We start from the raw sequence: 16,399 nt of genomic DNA on the forward strand, positions 1-16,399 counted from the left end.
CTTTAGCAGGTAAGGTAAAAAGCAACGAGCCTACCTTTACCCTACCTTTTACCCTTATCCCATACAAATTACCCGATTACAGGGAAATTACTGGGGTACAACACATGTAAAAGGTTTATAATGATAAATGCTAGCTAGAGCGCTTTATACATATAGAATACTCTCGAATCGGGCGTTGAGGCTGTCGACGACACCGTCCTCCATAACCTCCTCGTCCCAGTCGTCTTGGTCGATGGCGATCTCATCAACAACCTGATCAAGTTCGTTATTGCCATCGTCCTCGGACGAACGACAGGCAATAAGATCCTGCACCGCTCCGGCCCAGTTAGACGGAACCTTCAGGCAGCCGACGCTGACGTCCCGACCTCGCTGCCTGGGGCGAGCACGTTGTGCTTCTTGATGTGGGCTTTCCACCCCGACGCGTTCGTGTGGGTGGAAAACCTCTTGCGGCAGTGCGTGCTGTACATTGGGATCACCCTCCATCCAATCGAGCGTGTGCTCCCACGGGAACGCATGCCGCTGACTCTTTCGATTGCTGTTCGCAGCAACCCCAAAAATGCCGTTGCTGGCATCATCGTCCTCTAGTACCTCTATCTCAAGAACGTGGACCGTCTCCATCTGGTCCGACATCAATTATCGCAATTTATAATGGAGGCCACGGACTGTGCCATGGAGCTTTTATCGGTAAACAATGTACTGTATTTACCAGGTAATTATTCGCGCTACCTTTACCCTACCGGGTAATTCTTCTGAGCTACCTTTACCCTACCCTTTACCTTACCCCTTGGCATGTCGAAACCTTTACCCTTACCCTTTTACCCGGTAAAAAAGGTAATTTACCTTACCTTGCCGAGGCCTAATTGCAACACAAGCAATCATCATCAGGTGGGAAAACCACAGCAAAAAAAAATCTTGCTGTGGTTTTTCCCACCTGATGATGATTGCTTGTGTTGCAATCGAAACGTGGTGATTTAATTTATTTTATATCTTGTTGTGGGTTTCCCACCTGATGATGATTGCTTGTGTTGCAATCGAAACGTCGTGATTTAATTTCATTTATTTTAAACCCACTTGACTTTACCGAAAGAACCAAAGAGTATGGATTTCGATTTAAAGCGTTCGTGACTGCATGGATTCATATTCTTGGTTCTTTCGGTAAAAAACAAACATAATAAGATAATCTTACTATGTTTAATTTTTATTATTTTATTATTTCCCTTCTACGTGACTTTACCGAAAAAACCAAAGAGTATGGATATCTGCAGTCACGAAAACTTAAAATCTCAAACCCTATTCAGGGCCCAACAATGTCCACACACGGGGCATGCGTAAACCCGAATCGTAAGCGCTCGACTCCACCTAGAGATTTCTAGCGATTCCTAATCGCCTATGCTGGGAGCGCCAGCGTTAGAATCGTCCCTGACTATCGAGAATGTATTACTAATCGAGAATCGATCCACGCCCCCTTTAGCCTGACGGAGTGGATCTCGGTTCTGCTGCACCCGGTTCCGTCGCTGTTGCCGCTGCCGTTGTTTGCTGCTGTTGCCGGCTTACCCCACCACCACCACCCCTCGTCTACTCCACCTCGACTGCTATCCCAGCCCGGAGGCGTCCTCGTCCGTCCGTCGGGGAATGTGACCCGGGGAACGAGGGAGGCAAAGGTCGCGGGGTCAAGGTGAGGACGGGAGGGAGGTGACCCCACTGTTCCAATGAGCCACAGTCATATGAAGCATCGTGTCGACGGATATCGCGAAGGATGTGTTCCGGAGGAGACTGCCGATGAGACATTGAATGTCTACAGAGCGGTAGAGTTGTGCTTGTTTTGAATCAAATGTTTGCTGGGATTACGCACTCCGAGAAGGCGGTGTGGCTTTGGGATGTTAATTTCTGAGTGTTTTTTTGGGTGTGTATGTGTGTGGATTCCTGTACGCTTTGTTTATGTTTGAACGTCGTTCTAAAGTAAATTAAAAAAAAGTTATTTTAGAAGCGAGGTTCTTGAGTCTGAACAGGGGATAAAGGGAGTCGGACAGCACGAATGAATATGGGGGGGATGGTGTTTCATATCCGTATGCACAGAACGAATACATCATGTTTTCATTCTCACATTTACGTATTAACACATGTACATTGTACATTGACAAAAGAGCTGTACATATTCAATCATACGTTAACATGCGTTGGAGTCGGTCATGCGTTTATATATTGTATATACACGCACACACTTAACGCATTAATATATGCACGTATACATGTACACTCTGACATAAATAGCTGTCCATTTACATATTCATACGTAAACTTATACTTTAACACACACGCACACTTAATGTACACCCCCGTGCATAAAGTGTGATTGTGTTAAACCTGTTAATGTTTGCACGCCTTATTTATACCCCTGGTCATACACTGATGTAATTTGCTTGTACAGCCCTTCAGACCATTTTGGCAGTCCACTGCTGGATGAGTACCTCCCCATACTTGACGCCGGTGAAGGCGGGAAGCATAGGCCTTGTGGCATAGTACAGTACAACAACGTATTTGGCTTCACTGCCCTCTGCTGACAACGAAGCCCCACAGCCTACAATACCTGTCATCAGAGTGCTTATCCAGGCTCAAACCTGCTTGTCTTATTAGCTATGACAAATCGTGCATTCAAATTTGCTCATAGTCAAGTTTGAACACTTACACATACTCTAAAATAAGCGCACAACTGTATCTATCTGTGATGAATGCTGCACTTTTTGTCGTTTTCATGCAGGGGGCGCTGCAAACCTACGCGCCCCCTGCATGAACGACGGAGGCGCAGGGACAGACGTTCGATTACGTTGGAATCGATCTGCAGACGGCGGTCTTCTCGCATGGCCAGCAGCTCTGTGTCGCCTTATCTCGATCCCGCAATCCCAAACAGGTGAAAGTCCGCATCGAACCGAACCCCCAGCAAGGCCATCTACTTAACGACGAGAGAAAATTCACACGGAATGTCGTTTTCAATTAAGTCTTTCAGATGTAAAATGATATAAGCTTTTAATGAAGAAATAAAATTATCTAAGTAAAAACAATTAAAAGATGTTTCATTTTAAAACTTCAAAACGGAGCATCGGGTGCTTGCGTGAATGCGTCGTTCGTGTGAAATTTGTTTCGTGACTTTCCTGGCCGAAGGCTGTAAATGGTTGTGAGGGGCGCCATAGGCGCCCCCGAACAACCCCTAGTTCATAATAGGCATCTACTACCAAGTTGTGAAACCACTGCTGGATTAAGAGCTTCAAACGCCACGTAGGTCATACTTTAAGAGATGAACATTCGTACACTCATGTACGGTATTTGTAATACGTATGTTGATATTTAAAACAGACACGTCAAGCTTTGTACCTATAACAACAGCTATGCATTGTAGTGATATCCAGGTACAGTGATACCTCGGTTCACGAACTTAATTCGTGAACTGACTCTGGTCGTGAACCGAATTGGTCGTGAACCGAGGCACATTTTCCCATAGGGTTCAATGTAAATCCGATTAATCCGTTCTGACCTATTTTTTTGGTTTTTGAAGCACAAAAATACAAACAAATGACAATACACATCACTGTAGTACTGTACAGTATAGTAATGTATAAAGAGAGAACACTAACCTTGCTTGAGATGACTTCTGGCATGGAGGAAGGCAGGTGGGAGGCGGGTGGGAGACAGTAAGCACTCAAACGGGTGAACTGTACAATACAGTAAGTACAGTATTGTACAGTACAGTAGTACAGTACTGTATGTGCTAAAAAGCACACCAAAATCAAAGTCACTGAAAGTGTCTTCACAGTACTTCTTTCTGTGTTTCTGCGTCTCTCCACGATCTTCCTACAGGAAGTCACGACCATGTGACAGCCTGAAATTAGCATAAAAATGGCCGCGGCTCCTGTTCGTGAACCGAAGCGGAGTTCGTGAACCGGAGCATATTTTTATGAAATTTTCTGTTCGTGAACCGAGTTGTTCGTGAACCGAAGCGTTCGTGAACCGAGGTATCACTGTATACGCAGCGAGTAACATAGACTGCACGCGTCCTGATTTTGATTCCCGGCCATGGCTATCATCATTGGCGAATGATTTCCGAACCAGTCCTGGGCCTCCGACTTCACTCAACAGCAGTCAGCAGTGTGGTCAACCATAGCATTGACAGAGGGCTGGACAATATACTGTACTCATCCATTTATGTATGTCTGTAGGTTTTGTCTTGTAGTCGGATGGTTTAATTTCAACCTGCTCCATTTCTGGCAGTGGTAATCCCATTTGAAAACACAACGACTTTCACACAGAGGTGGCTCATTATCAAGATTTACATTCTTGACTGACAAGTGAGTAGACTATTAAACAATGTAGGTGGAGCGTGTATCCTTTAGTATGTTCTGTAGATCTGAGAGAGAGAGGCTTCCCCTATCTTGTTTACATCCATAACCCACGAGTGCAGTGTGCGCCAAATGACCTTCAGAGTTTAAAGCTGAAAATAGACGTCTTCTTAAATCAAAACGCTGCACTGTGGATGTGAGAGCCATGACGTGTAAACCATTGTGACACATTAGAGCAGATTAAAATATTGGTTAATGTAAAATCTCAGGTTCTAACCTCTAAAGCTTTGTTTCTCATGCCCTTATTGTGACATCCTCTCAATTATGATACCGCACTGCGCCCGCTAAGTAATGGCAACGCGGTGTTTTTCCCAGCTCCCACACTGCGGTTGCCACCAAATGGCATGGAACGGAGGAATTAAAACACAGGAAAACATTACGGAATTTTGAAATTGGCTTTTTGTCCTGATAAAACTTGGGCACATCAGGAAAACACTGATGTAAGGTGAAATGAAAAGCCAACAACGTTGACATTTGCAGAAACTATACCATCACTTGCAGGAGGTCTCATTATTTCACAGACAGTGGTGGAAATGCAACGTTCCTATAGTGGGTGTGAGTCGCAAAACGACGACTACTGTTGACTTCCGCATAAAGTCGTTCTTATTTTATAGACCATGGACGAGTGGTGGGCTGAGTCATCCGACAACCAGGATTTTAACTCGCACACCTTCCGATTTTGAGCCACTCGCTCTCATTGCTGAATCACACATTAACATCGCTGTTAAATTATATTACATTTTAGGTGATGTAGGTAAGACGACGAGGAGAGGTCATGTCAGTCAGTGCCATCCATAAAGGACCAAGGGTCAAGGGAGCAAAAGGTTTCTGCTCACTCCATCCTCCGGGGTTTCAATTCTCGGCCATTACTTTTCTTACGCTGACCAGCAACATATATGATGAAACTTGCCTACATTTCACTAAGTCACTGAAACGTTTTATAATTGCAGATTGTTTGGCTACTTTGCAAATAGTCCTCTGGATAGACTGGTCTCCACCATAACAATGTGGAATTGACACCGCTGGTTTCAAGTTAATGGATCCTTTCTTTTATTCCAGATATTTGATTATCTACATGTATTTGTTTATTTTATCATTTAAAAGTGCAAAATGTATCAGGCCAATATTGTTAATGGTCATAATAATCGTAAGATCAGTTATATGAAGGCTGTGTGGTTGTAAAGTATATTCTGATTCATGATTAAGGGGAAATATTCACGTAAATATTTCAGCTTTCACCTTGTTGAATTGTTTATATTTACTTTAATGTTTTGGCTATCATGAGGATATCTATATTCCACTTGTCATTGCAGTGGGTTTCACACAAGCACCTTAACCATTCAGGACGTACTGTAAATCAAAAGCTAACGCTTTTATTTATTTGCAGTCACCCCCATTGTGCAAATATGATGTTTTAACAGTGTTTATGCACACACAGAAACCGCGCTGAAACCTCCACACAGATTTGATAGCAGCTGAGAGGAGTGCAGAGGAGGAAGTGACAAGGAGTGCCAGGGAGCAAGGGTCAGTTGCCTTAGAGAGGAGAGAGACAAAGTGCAGTCGGCGTGTGACTGCTAGTGACGTTATTGCTAAGATCTGTGCAGTGAGTGTGTATCTCACGTAATTTGTTCAGATATTTGGAACACCCAACCAAGAAACCTATTCTTTGGTTCTTTCGGTAAAGTCACGTAGATAAAAAAATGAAGTGAAAATAATAATAAAAAACCATGACGTTTCGATCGCAACACAAGCGGTCGTCATCAAGAAAAGGGGGGTTAGCCTCTAAAGGCAAACTGTTTCTAAAGGTTTAGAGATGGGTGGTAGCCCAAGTGTGTCAGCAGCATGGGCGGGGCAGCTAATGTTAATGTAAGAGAAAGCAATGCCAACGCAGTGGTTCTCCACCAATCAAAAGGGCCACCAGGAAATCATTTGCGCCTCGCTCCACATACCCATACTGGTGGAGGTTGACAAGAAAACACAAATCAAGTCATGACCGAAAGTGGTTGATGACATCTTTCCAATGATTGCTGAGTTTATAACCATCCTCTCGGTTGAAATTGTGTCTGTATATATGGATGGCTTCATGAACAAATCTTTGTTGATAGCCAGTAGGCTTGCAAAGCATCATCGTTTTAGAGAAATCAATTTTGTGTGAACCAGCCTCATTAAAATAATGATCAGCCACAGCAGAAGTATTGGTCCTACCATGTTTCAAATCTGCCTTATGCTCACGAACATAGTCCGAGACATTTCCATTGGTTTCCCCAATGTAATTGCTGCCGCAGATACAGCTTAGTTTGTATACGCCGGGATATTGCATGTCAGGAATCTTGTCCTTCACAGATAGGATCAGATCACAAATTTTATGTACGGTGTTAAATTGGACCTGGATCTTGTGTTTGTTCATGATTTTGGAAATATTTTTGGTTACCCCTGCTCTGTATGGCAAGGTGATGGTTTTGATTGGATCCTGAGATGGCTCCTTCCTTACGGTTGGGGTGATGGCTTTGCGGATTGTGTAGTCAGAATATGCATTTGCCCTGAGAGCTTGGTATACGTGTGTAATAAAAGACTCGACCACGGTATCTGGCTTGGTGTCCTTTATTCGGGTTCGTCTACTTTTCCCACACGGCTCTCTCCCTCTGAAACCCTCCGCTCGGCGCCGACGCTGCTGTCGCTCCCATACAGGTACGGTCGAAATTGGCGTAGAAAACAAACAACAGCCAAAAGTTCCCTGCGAGTGACGCAGTAGCGGGTTTCCGTGGGAGACAAAACCCAGCTACCATACGCCACCACGCGCTCCACACCCCCTTTAGACTGAGACAACACCGCGCCAATACCTGTGTCACTCGCGTCCGTATCAAGAATGAAGGGGTGATCGAAATCCGGATAATCCAACGTCGGCGCCGTAGCCAATAGATCGCGCAGGCCCTGAAAAGCCACCTCTTCCGGCGGTCCCCAACCAAATTTTCGTCCTTTACCCGTAAGGAGGTGCAAGGGCCTCGTGATCGTCGCAAAATTCAGAACAAATCTCCGATAATATGAGGCAAATCCCAAAAACCGACGTACATCCCCCACGGTGGCCGGGGTTGGCCAATCCCGGACGCACGCTGTTTTGTCCGGATCCGTGGCCACCCCATCAGCACTCACGATATGCCCCAAGTAACGGACGGACCGTTGCAGTAGGTGACATTTCTTAGGTTTGAATTTTAAATTCGCGGAACGCATCCTCGTGAACACCGACTCCAACCGCCATAAATGTTCATCAAATGTGCGGCTGAAGACGATAATATCGTCTAAATATATCAGACATGTCTCCCACTGCAACCCCGTCAATACCAGCTCCATAAACCTTTGAAATGTGGCAGGGGCCGCATTCAGCCCCATCGGAAGACAATTGAATTGAAATAACCCCTGCGGCGTACGGAATGCGGTTTTCTCCCGCGAGGGCTCGTCAAGGGGAAGCTGCCAGAATCCCGAAGAGAGATGTAGCGTAGAAAAGAACTTGGCCCCCGACAAGGCATCGAGGGAGTCGTCCATACGCGGCAGGGGATACGCATCCGCCACCGATATTTTATTCAATTTCCGGAAATCAACACAAAATCGCAATTTCCCGTCCTTTTTCTTGACCAAAACAACAGGCGCGCCCCATGGGCTGTTAGATGGAGATATTATGTCCGCAGCCAACATGTCATCCACTGCCCCCCGAACGTGTTCTCGCTCGGCCGGACTCATCCGGTGCGAGTTCAACCGAATAGGGGCAGCGTCCCCTGTGTCAATATGATGGTAAAGCAACGAGGTGCGTCCCAAATCCAAATCGTCGGAGTTGAACACATCCGAATAAGTCAATAACAATTTACGAATCGCACAACGTTGTTCCTCGGACAGGGAAGAATTTTCCTTACATAAGTCGGCAATCCAGCGATTATCCGAAGCTACCGGTTCCGAAACACCAGCAACCACGCCCTGGCTGTGCAGGCAATTCTGTGCCGTAAATGCCGTAGTGGCATGTGCCACAACCGTACCAGCCGGGACACACGTTCTCGGTACTCGCATTGAGCACCTGCAAAAACGGTAATTGGTCCGGCCGGACGATGGTCTGCGCCCCAACCAGCGCCAATTCGGCCGTTATAGTGGCTGACGGTGACAACAAGACCCCAACCGCACCTAGCCGATCAGGCAGGGGCTTCCGATAACGCAAAGGGATAAGCATCTGTGAGCCAGGTGGAATGTCAACAGATACTACGGATAACGCCTGCACCTGGGCGGCAGGGGCAGGTCGCCCCCAGGGCGACGGCAGAAACGAGATTTGACGGCCACCCGGCAATTCAATACAATTCTCATTAATTTTAATCAAAATGGGCATTTTAGCCAGAAAATCGGTTCCCAATAAACAAGGAACTGCCAGAGATCTTGAAATTAACACAATTCCCGAGGCCGACACTTCCCCGATATATATTTTAGCATCCACCTGGCCCACAATGCCCATGCTACCCCCGTTCGCAGCGACGCACGACCCGTAAACCGGACGCACGGCCCCCGGTGGGATGCCCAAAAGATGGAAAATGACATCCGATATAATAGTCGCGGACGCTCCGGAATCGACCAAAATACGCACGTCCACCCCTTGTATAGACCCCGGTACAGTGGACGAGCCCGTAGCGGCCGCGACGACCCTCCGTGCCAATTTACGCCACTGCGTCACCGAGCGACAAGGCCCCGTCGATGGCTTCCCCTTAATAACAACACCCGGATCGCACGACAACGGTGATGGGTGAGGTGCAAAGCCTTGCCGGGTGTCTGGTGCGCACCGACTTGCTTGTCTTGGAGGTTCCTTCTTTGGCGCGTCCGTTGACGAGGCCTCCTGCTGGGGCGGACCCGGGACGCGGGCCCAGCAGTCCCTGGCGTAATGGCCCTTACGCCCGCAGCGGAAGCAGTCAACGTCGTTGCGCCGCAGGCCCCCCGTCCCGCCGGGCCCGTGCCGGTGGTGCAGCGCGCGGAACCGGCCCACCGCGGGCCGACCATGGACCAGAGGCGGCCGTCAACTCCTGCAGGCACCCCCCATCCGGCACGTACACCGCCTTCTTAGGGTCCCAACCCAGGGCACCTCCCTCGACGATGGGCCCCCCCGTCCACACCGCGACTTGCTTCCACCGGCGGAGGTTAAACTGCATCGAGACATTTGGCTGCCGCCCGGGACGTCAGCTTCTCGTGGCCACACACAGGCATTGGAATCCCCAGATCCCGGGACAGCTCCAGCATCTTACCTAAGATGAGAGGCTCGAGCAGGTCAGGCTTCGTCTCCGGATATGCGGCCATAGCCAACTCTAGTACCGCACCCCTATATGCCACCGGCGACTCCTGGGGCGCTCGCTGTCGTTGAGCAAATCGGCGATGGGCATCATCAGGTGGCTCGTAAGCATCCGCCATTTCGTCAAAAACTCCACGTAATGTTTTCTTTTTTTTGGCCGTTATGGAACGAAAGAATCTAACCGACTCGTCATCAAGAAGAGTCGGCAAAACTTCCAAAGCCTCAGCGTCGGTCCACCTAGCAGAGCGTTCCGCCGCCAAAAATCCGCAGGCGAAAGCGCTCCAATCGCCCCCGATGGAGAATTCTTTGACCGTAGTAAGATGCCGACTGCGACTCCTTAGCGTGCCGTCCTCAAGCGATGGTTCCTCCGGTGGTAGGTTCAAAATGGCGTCGAATCGCGGCGTGGTCAAGATGGCGGCTTCCCGCCGCGGAGCGCGCAAGATGGCGGCTTCGTGCCGCGTGGCTGATGGCGTCGACAGCGAAGGCAAGGCGGCGGCCTGTGGACCACCCTCGGCTCTCCCCATCGCCGTCCTCGGCGTGACGAGGTGACATAACTGCGCCAGTACGTTCTTGAGAGTCTCAAGCTGCTCCGCCATCTGTTCCCATCGGAAATCCGCGTCCGTTGGTGCTGACGGGCCTGCCGACGCGGCGACATCTTCAACTCCCGGACCCGCACTCGCTTCAGCGCGGGTCTCCTCCACCACCGCAGCTGGGTCCATCGTTGGAGGAAGGTCGTCGTCGTCGGACGAAGAAGCAGATGATGGCGTCGGAATATTCTTTTTTCTTAGTTGCTTTGACATGCCGTTACACTTCCAACACCAGTGTAATAAAATACTCGACCACGGTATCTGGCTTGGTGTCCTTTATTCGGGTTCGTCTACTTTTCCCACACGGCTCTCTCCCTCTGAGACCCTCCGCTCGGCGCAGAACGCTGCTGTCGCTCCCGTAGCCTCTAGCAGCCTCGCTGCTGATCTCCTCGTGTCGCTCCCGTAGCCTCTAGCAGCCTCGCTGCTGATCTCCTCGTGCAGCCTCTCCGGCTGCCCTCGCTGCAGCCTCACCGCTGCTCTCTCTCTCTCTGAACAGTCCCACTGCTGCCTCTTCGTGCAGCCTCCCCGGCTGCCCTCGCTGCAGCCTCACTGCTGCTCCCTGGGTTGGTCACCGCTGGCCGACGGTGCCAATCCGCTCTCCGTGTGTGTGTGGCGATCTCGCCACTCCTCCCAGCCTTCGCCCTGCGTGGCCTCACTCTAGCCCAGTCTCCAACAACCTCCCTTCCTCTTCCGGTTTCTCCCCTTAAAGACCCGAACCCTTCTCCCACGTGACGTAACTCCTCCCCCCCGTGACGTCACATCCGGAAGGTCGTTTACGCCCGCATTACACGTGTTTGAGTTCACTGGTTAGGTGTTCATGGTCGGAGATACATTGAGCTCTATGGTGTAACGTTTTGATGCGGGAATTCTTTTGGGATGGATGGTGGTGGGAATCAGGTTTTAGGTAGGCATCAGTATGGGTTACTTTCCTGTAGACAGAATGGCTCACTGAGCTATCTGGTCTCTTTTTGATTAGGACATCCAAGAAAGGTAGCATGCCATCCTTTTCTACATCCATGGTGAATTTGATGGCTGGGTGTATGGAATTGATGTGGTTGAGGAATTGGTTCAGAGCCGGTCGGCCATGTGGCCAGATGACAAACGTGTCATCCACCTACCTATGAATTCCTGCAGTCACAGAAGTTTTAAGTAAAAATTCAACCAAGGAACATTAGGATTTTTTCGATCATCTTAAATTGTGTATCCCTTGTAGTTGTGGGACATAAATCTCGCTTTTGTCTATTAAACATTTTGCATGATCTCTTATTCGCAATACGGTGATACATACAAGCTTCATATTCTTTATTTCTTTCAAGGGAGATCTGGATCACAAAGCAACACACTAAACATCTACACAGCATATAAACAAACAGTCCAAACATCGAACATCATAAACCTGAAATTAATATTAAACAACAACAAATAATGCACATAAAGGTAGTTTACATTTTTGTAATATAACTTAATTTCTTCAAAACGCTTTGTTATTCTGCTACAGAAATGTTCGTGTGCAAACTGACTCAGTGACGCATGTGCCAATCACTAAGCTGGCTACCCAATTGCAGGTCGTGCCATAAAAAAATATGTACTGTATTACAACGTGCAGTGTATTATGTACTCTGCCAAACTGTAACCGTTTGACATTGAATTTGATTAACGTTTAATGCCTGTGGCCACCGAGTACCATGGCTGGTGGACAGCATTGTGGAATGGTGAAAGCCCTAAGTGGCAGAGGGTTGACAGGGCTTTGGAAGAGAAGAGCTTTATAAAGGAAGCAGCTGATCAAAACCATGGCCCTTAATATTCACAATTGAGAGAATTATTGTCAGGCAATTGTTCTAATAATAATGATAACCACAACTATTTTTGTTTTAATAAAACTTTAACATGGCAAGCCATTGTAAGGGTGCTGAACCAACAACAGAAGCAGTAGACTTGAGTCGCAAGTACGTTCAAAATGATTGCCTAAATCATTTAAAATTGCCAAGCTTGGCCTGTCTTCACAAAAATAAAATGAATAACTGCATTTTTACAGATTATAAAGTCATGTAGTAGGATCATGTTTGAGCAATGATCCTTTAGAGCTCAGAAAGAGAGCAGCCAGAGGGTTTTGTAACGGTTGTAGAGCTGCTAATCCTGCATAATGCACGGGCATAATATGACTTTAAACCCCCCGCCCACCTCCTACGCATTTCACAAGTAGTACTAATCCCATATCTGCATTTCCCATAAATATGCTAAATTCCTATTGATATGCAAATTATTTTGTCAAGGCGCTCTTCCCCCTCCAACCCAGCTTAAATAGACGCTCCAAGCCTGGGGTTGTTTCATTCAGACTCTGTCTTCTCGACAGACCTGTTCTTCACCTGAGGACGGCTGCTTGCGTTGTGGCCGAAACGTCGTGAGAATTATTTTATTATGTTTTATTTTTATTATTTTATTATTTCCATTCTACGTGACTTTACCAAAAGAACCAAGAAGAGGTTGTAGAGCATATTGTAAGGACACAAATGACTTCTAATGACTTAAATGCTACAGCATATCAAAGCAGGTTACGTATACATAGTCAATGTAAAACACATCATGGCAAAAATAAGATAAGAGACAGCTTGGATTCTACTAAAAGAATAAAAAGGCTCAATATCTATAGCAGATGGAGGTCATAATGAGCAATACCATTAATTCCCTACTCCTTGCCATCCCTTACACTAGATCTTGCATTTTTTTGTATAATCAACATCCAAACTCCATGGCCCACTCTTACAATCGTTAAAATCTTCTGGGTTTAGGTGTTCTATTTGGTCACATCAGTTCTGGTGGTCCATTCATAATCTTTTATTCGTGAGTTCCCTTCTATTTTGTGCATGTGCCCCACCAATTAAAATAATCTTTGTTTATTTACATCTACAACACTATTGCCCTGGATGTTTCAAGCTATACATTTGCTATCTCTGTAGTCATGATATTTTGAGAGCCCTCAATTGGCATGCCTTGAAAATGCTGGAATGTTTGAATAAAGTTAACATGTAAACAGTTTGCAGTTGTCTAGTCTTTGAAGCTGAAGACGTAAATTGTCTTGAAACAGACCCTATTCAGTTATTTAATCTTGAATTGTATTATCCACAATCCTCAAAGTGCATAATAAATAATGTTATAACATTTACTTACGCAGCAGAATGGCCTATGATGTTTGTGATTGACATCCCAGCAGCATTCAACTTGGGATTTGAATCCAATAACCTTCTGATTATGTTGAGCACTCTACCACAACATTAAATAGCTGACAAAATTTTTTTGTGTAAATAAGACAAAGGTTGCGCATAGAAGACCTGATGATGCGGGCAGTGATGAGAAGGAAACTGGCACTTTTTAGACACATATGTAGGATGGACAACAACAGAAAAATGACAAGTGTGTTGTTCGGAAAAATGGAAGGAACCGGAAACAGAGAATGGCTTTACAAAAACAGATGAGATTGGTGCCAGAAAGATGTGCACTACTTGAGAATATTGGCACAAGACAGAGGAAAGTGGAAACAAATGACGAAATGTACAGTGGACACCTATGGGATATCTGTCCATGGAGTGTGCCCCTGCTCAAACAAGCACTTATTACAATTGACAGCGATGAGCCGATGGTGTAAATCTTATATGCCCATGTCTGGAGCCAATCTCTCCATAGAGAATTATCACATTTGACTGCACATGAAGTGATACTCATTCTATTGACTCCAGGAGAGAGATGAGTTGCAGGTAAATTTCGATTTAAAGCTTTGGTGACTGCAGGGATTCATCTTCTTGGTTCTTTCGTTAAAGTCACGTAGAAGGGAAATAATAAATTAACAAAAATGAAACATAATAAAATACATTTATTGCATTAATAAAATACATTTATTGTATTTTATTATGTTTTATTTTTATTATTTTATTATTTCCCTTCTACGTGACTTTACCGAAAGACCCAAAAAGATGAGTTGCAGGTAATTTACTCTCGCATATTGTTGGAGAGTTTTGAATGGTCGCTCTTCAGAAAATACCACACTGCATTAATTTCTCTATACATAGCTGGGCTAAATCAAGAGTTGAACCACTGACTGTGCTAATTGGCTCGGTTACAAGTTTGTGGATCAGTCAACCACCCAGGAGTAACATTTGTGCTGAAGTGCTCCGTGTACAATGTGGCTGAGGGCAACTGGAGTAGATGGTACTGGATGCTGGGTATATCATCCAGAAATGGTTTATGTCACTGAAATGAATGTGAAGCCTTATGATATATTTTTCAAAGCATTGGCATTTAAATAAGGCATTTCACTTGGAGGACACCACGACAGCTGTGCTTGTGGAATTTAAACTTAGGGTCTGGCCAGAAATAAACAAATAGAGGTTGAAATATTCCAACTACAAGTGGCACAGTGCAACACGGGACCATCTTATTTCATTCCTTATGTAACTGATTCTGCTCGTCCTTTCAAAACTTGAAACTGATATTACGGCTGGGAAAGCATGCTTTTGTGCATTGCTTAATCACCACTCTCACTGTTGCATTATTGCTGTAATAGTCCCCAGGCGCATGTTTTAATTATGGCAGCCTGTAGACTAAGATGTTCGTGTAAATATCATCATGATCAACAAAAAATACCTATATTATTTCAAATCTTAAAATTGTAGAAAAGTCATTCTCTTCACCATCAAGACTCAACTGATCAGATATGAAAAAAGTAATGCCTTAACTAAAACTATGCATACAACATGTAGAAAATGAAAATAACATACAGCTTCAGAGTAATATATAAAAGCTGCGATAATGGAGATCCTTGAAGGATGCCAATAAAAGGCCTGTGACGTGACTCGAGAGTGGTTCTCCAAATTTCAGAGTGTGTTCCAGCCCAAACCAGTGCAGGACAATGCTCATCTGAGTTGGCAGTCTCGAGCCACTGATGGATAATCAACATTTTCATGGCAGTGGCCATGCCATCTTTAAAATTACCAAAAGTGACTTGTCATAGTGGTATTTTCATCTATCCCAGATTCGTGAGAGGCTGATTGGACCCCTACTAACAGTGATTCAAGTACTCTAACCAAGGTGCAACCTTTCTGGAAAATTCCTGACAATCCTATCAATTTTAAAGGCAGAAATCTGGTTTTCATCTTACTGAACGCCTATTATGGATAAAAAAATAACACGTGGCATGCTCGGCTCTGGCTGATCACTGATTTTGTATGATTAATCTATCTCTATGCTATCGACACCGACTTTAACACCGCTATTGCCAAACGCCAGGCACATGCATGATTATTTTTACTATTTGGACACAATGTCAGCCAAGCGAACTGAGTGTGCATCCATACTGCCAGCTTTGGCATGTCGTTGCGTTACGCTGGTCTTATTTTAGCATAATTTGTACGAGTGCAGATAATTCATTATCGACCATATGTTCATTGCTGGTGCTATTATGGAGAGGTAAACTCGTGTGTAATGTCACTTGTGTACTGTATTAAGCACCTTTATACAGTATAATGAGCATCCAATGTAATTTATAATAAAGTAATATTTATCTCAGCGTTGCTATAGCTAGGTCATTAACTTTATGACATAATATCTTCAATTTATACAGCAATTCTATGTTGAGAAATAAACTACTGTATTTGAGAAACACTGTTAGAAAAATGTAAGCCGTAACATGTTTTATTTAATATATTTATCTGTGTAATACATTTCAGCATTGGGTCAAATAACAATACGAATTATGGTAATATAGTACATAATAGAGTGATGATTGACGTAAAGCACAAACCACAGCTGCCAAGGTTTTTATATGTTCAGTTAAGGGAACAGAATGTGTGTTGACATTGCATGCCTTTGGTTTACATTACATACAGTGAGGGAAAAAGTATTTGATCCCCTACTGATTTTGTACGTTTGCCCACTGACAAAGAAATGATCTGTCTATAATTTTAATGGTAGGTTTATTTGAACAGTGAGAGACAGAATAACAACAAACAAATCCAGAAAAACGCATGTCAAAAATATTATGAATTGATTTGCATTTTAATGAGGGAAATAAGTATTTGACCCCTCTGCAAAACATGACTTAATACTTGGTGGCAAAA

At 45.2% G+C, this 16,399-nt stretch overlaps 1 protein-coding gene across 1 annotated transcript in view; it reads left to right on the plus strand.

Annotated features, from left to right (window-relative positions):
• Positions 1-1,471: 1,471 nt before the first annotated feature.
• TRAK1 (trafficking kinesin protein 1) overlaps positions 1,472-16,399 on the plus strand; it is a 69,776-nt gene continuing 54,848 nt past the window's right edge. The window contains exon 1 of the mRNA XM_078859474.1: positions 1,472-1,675. The gene's annotated coding sequence lies outside the window, so the exon portion shown is untranslated. The remainder of the gene's footprint in view (positions 1,676-16,399) is intronic.

Source organism: Lampetra fluviatilis, chromosome 1 (assembly GCF_964198595.1).
Source record: "Lampetra fluviatilis chromosome 1, kcLamFluv1.1, whole genome shotgun sequence".
NCBI classification, from domain to species: domain Eukaryota; kingdom Metazoa; phylum Chordata; class Hyperoartia; order Petromyzontiformes; family Petromyzontidae; genus Lampetra; species Lampetra fluviatilis.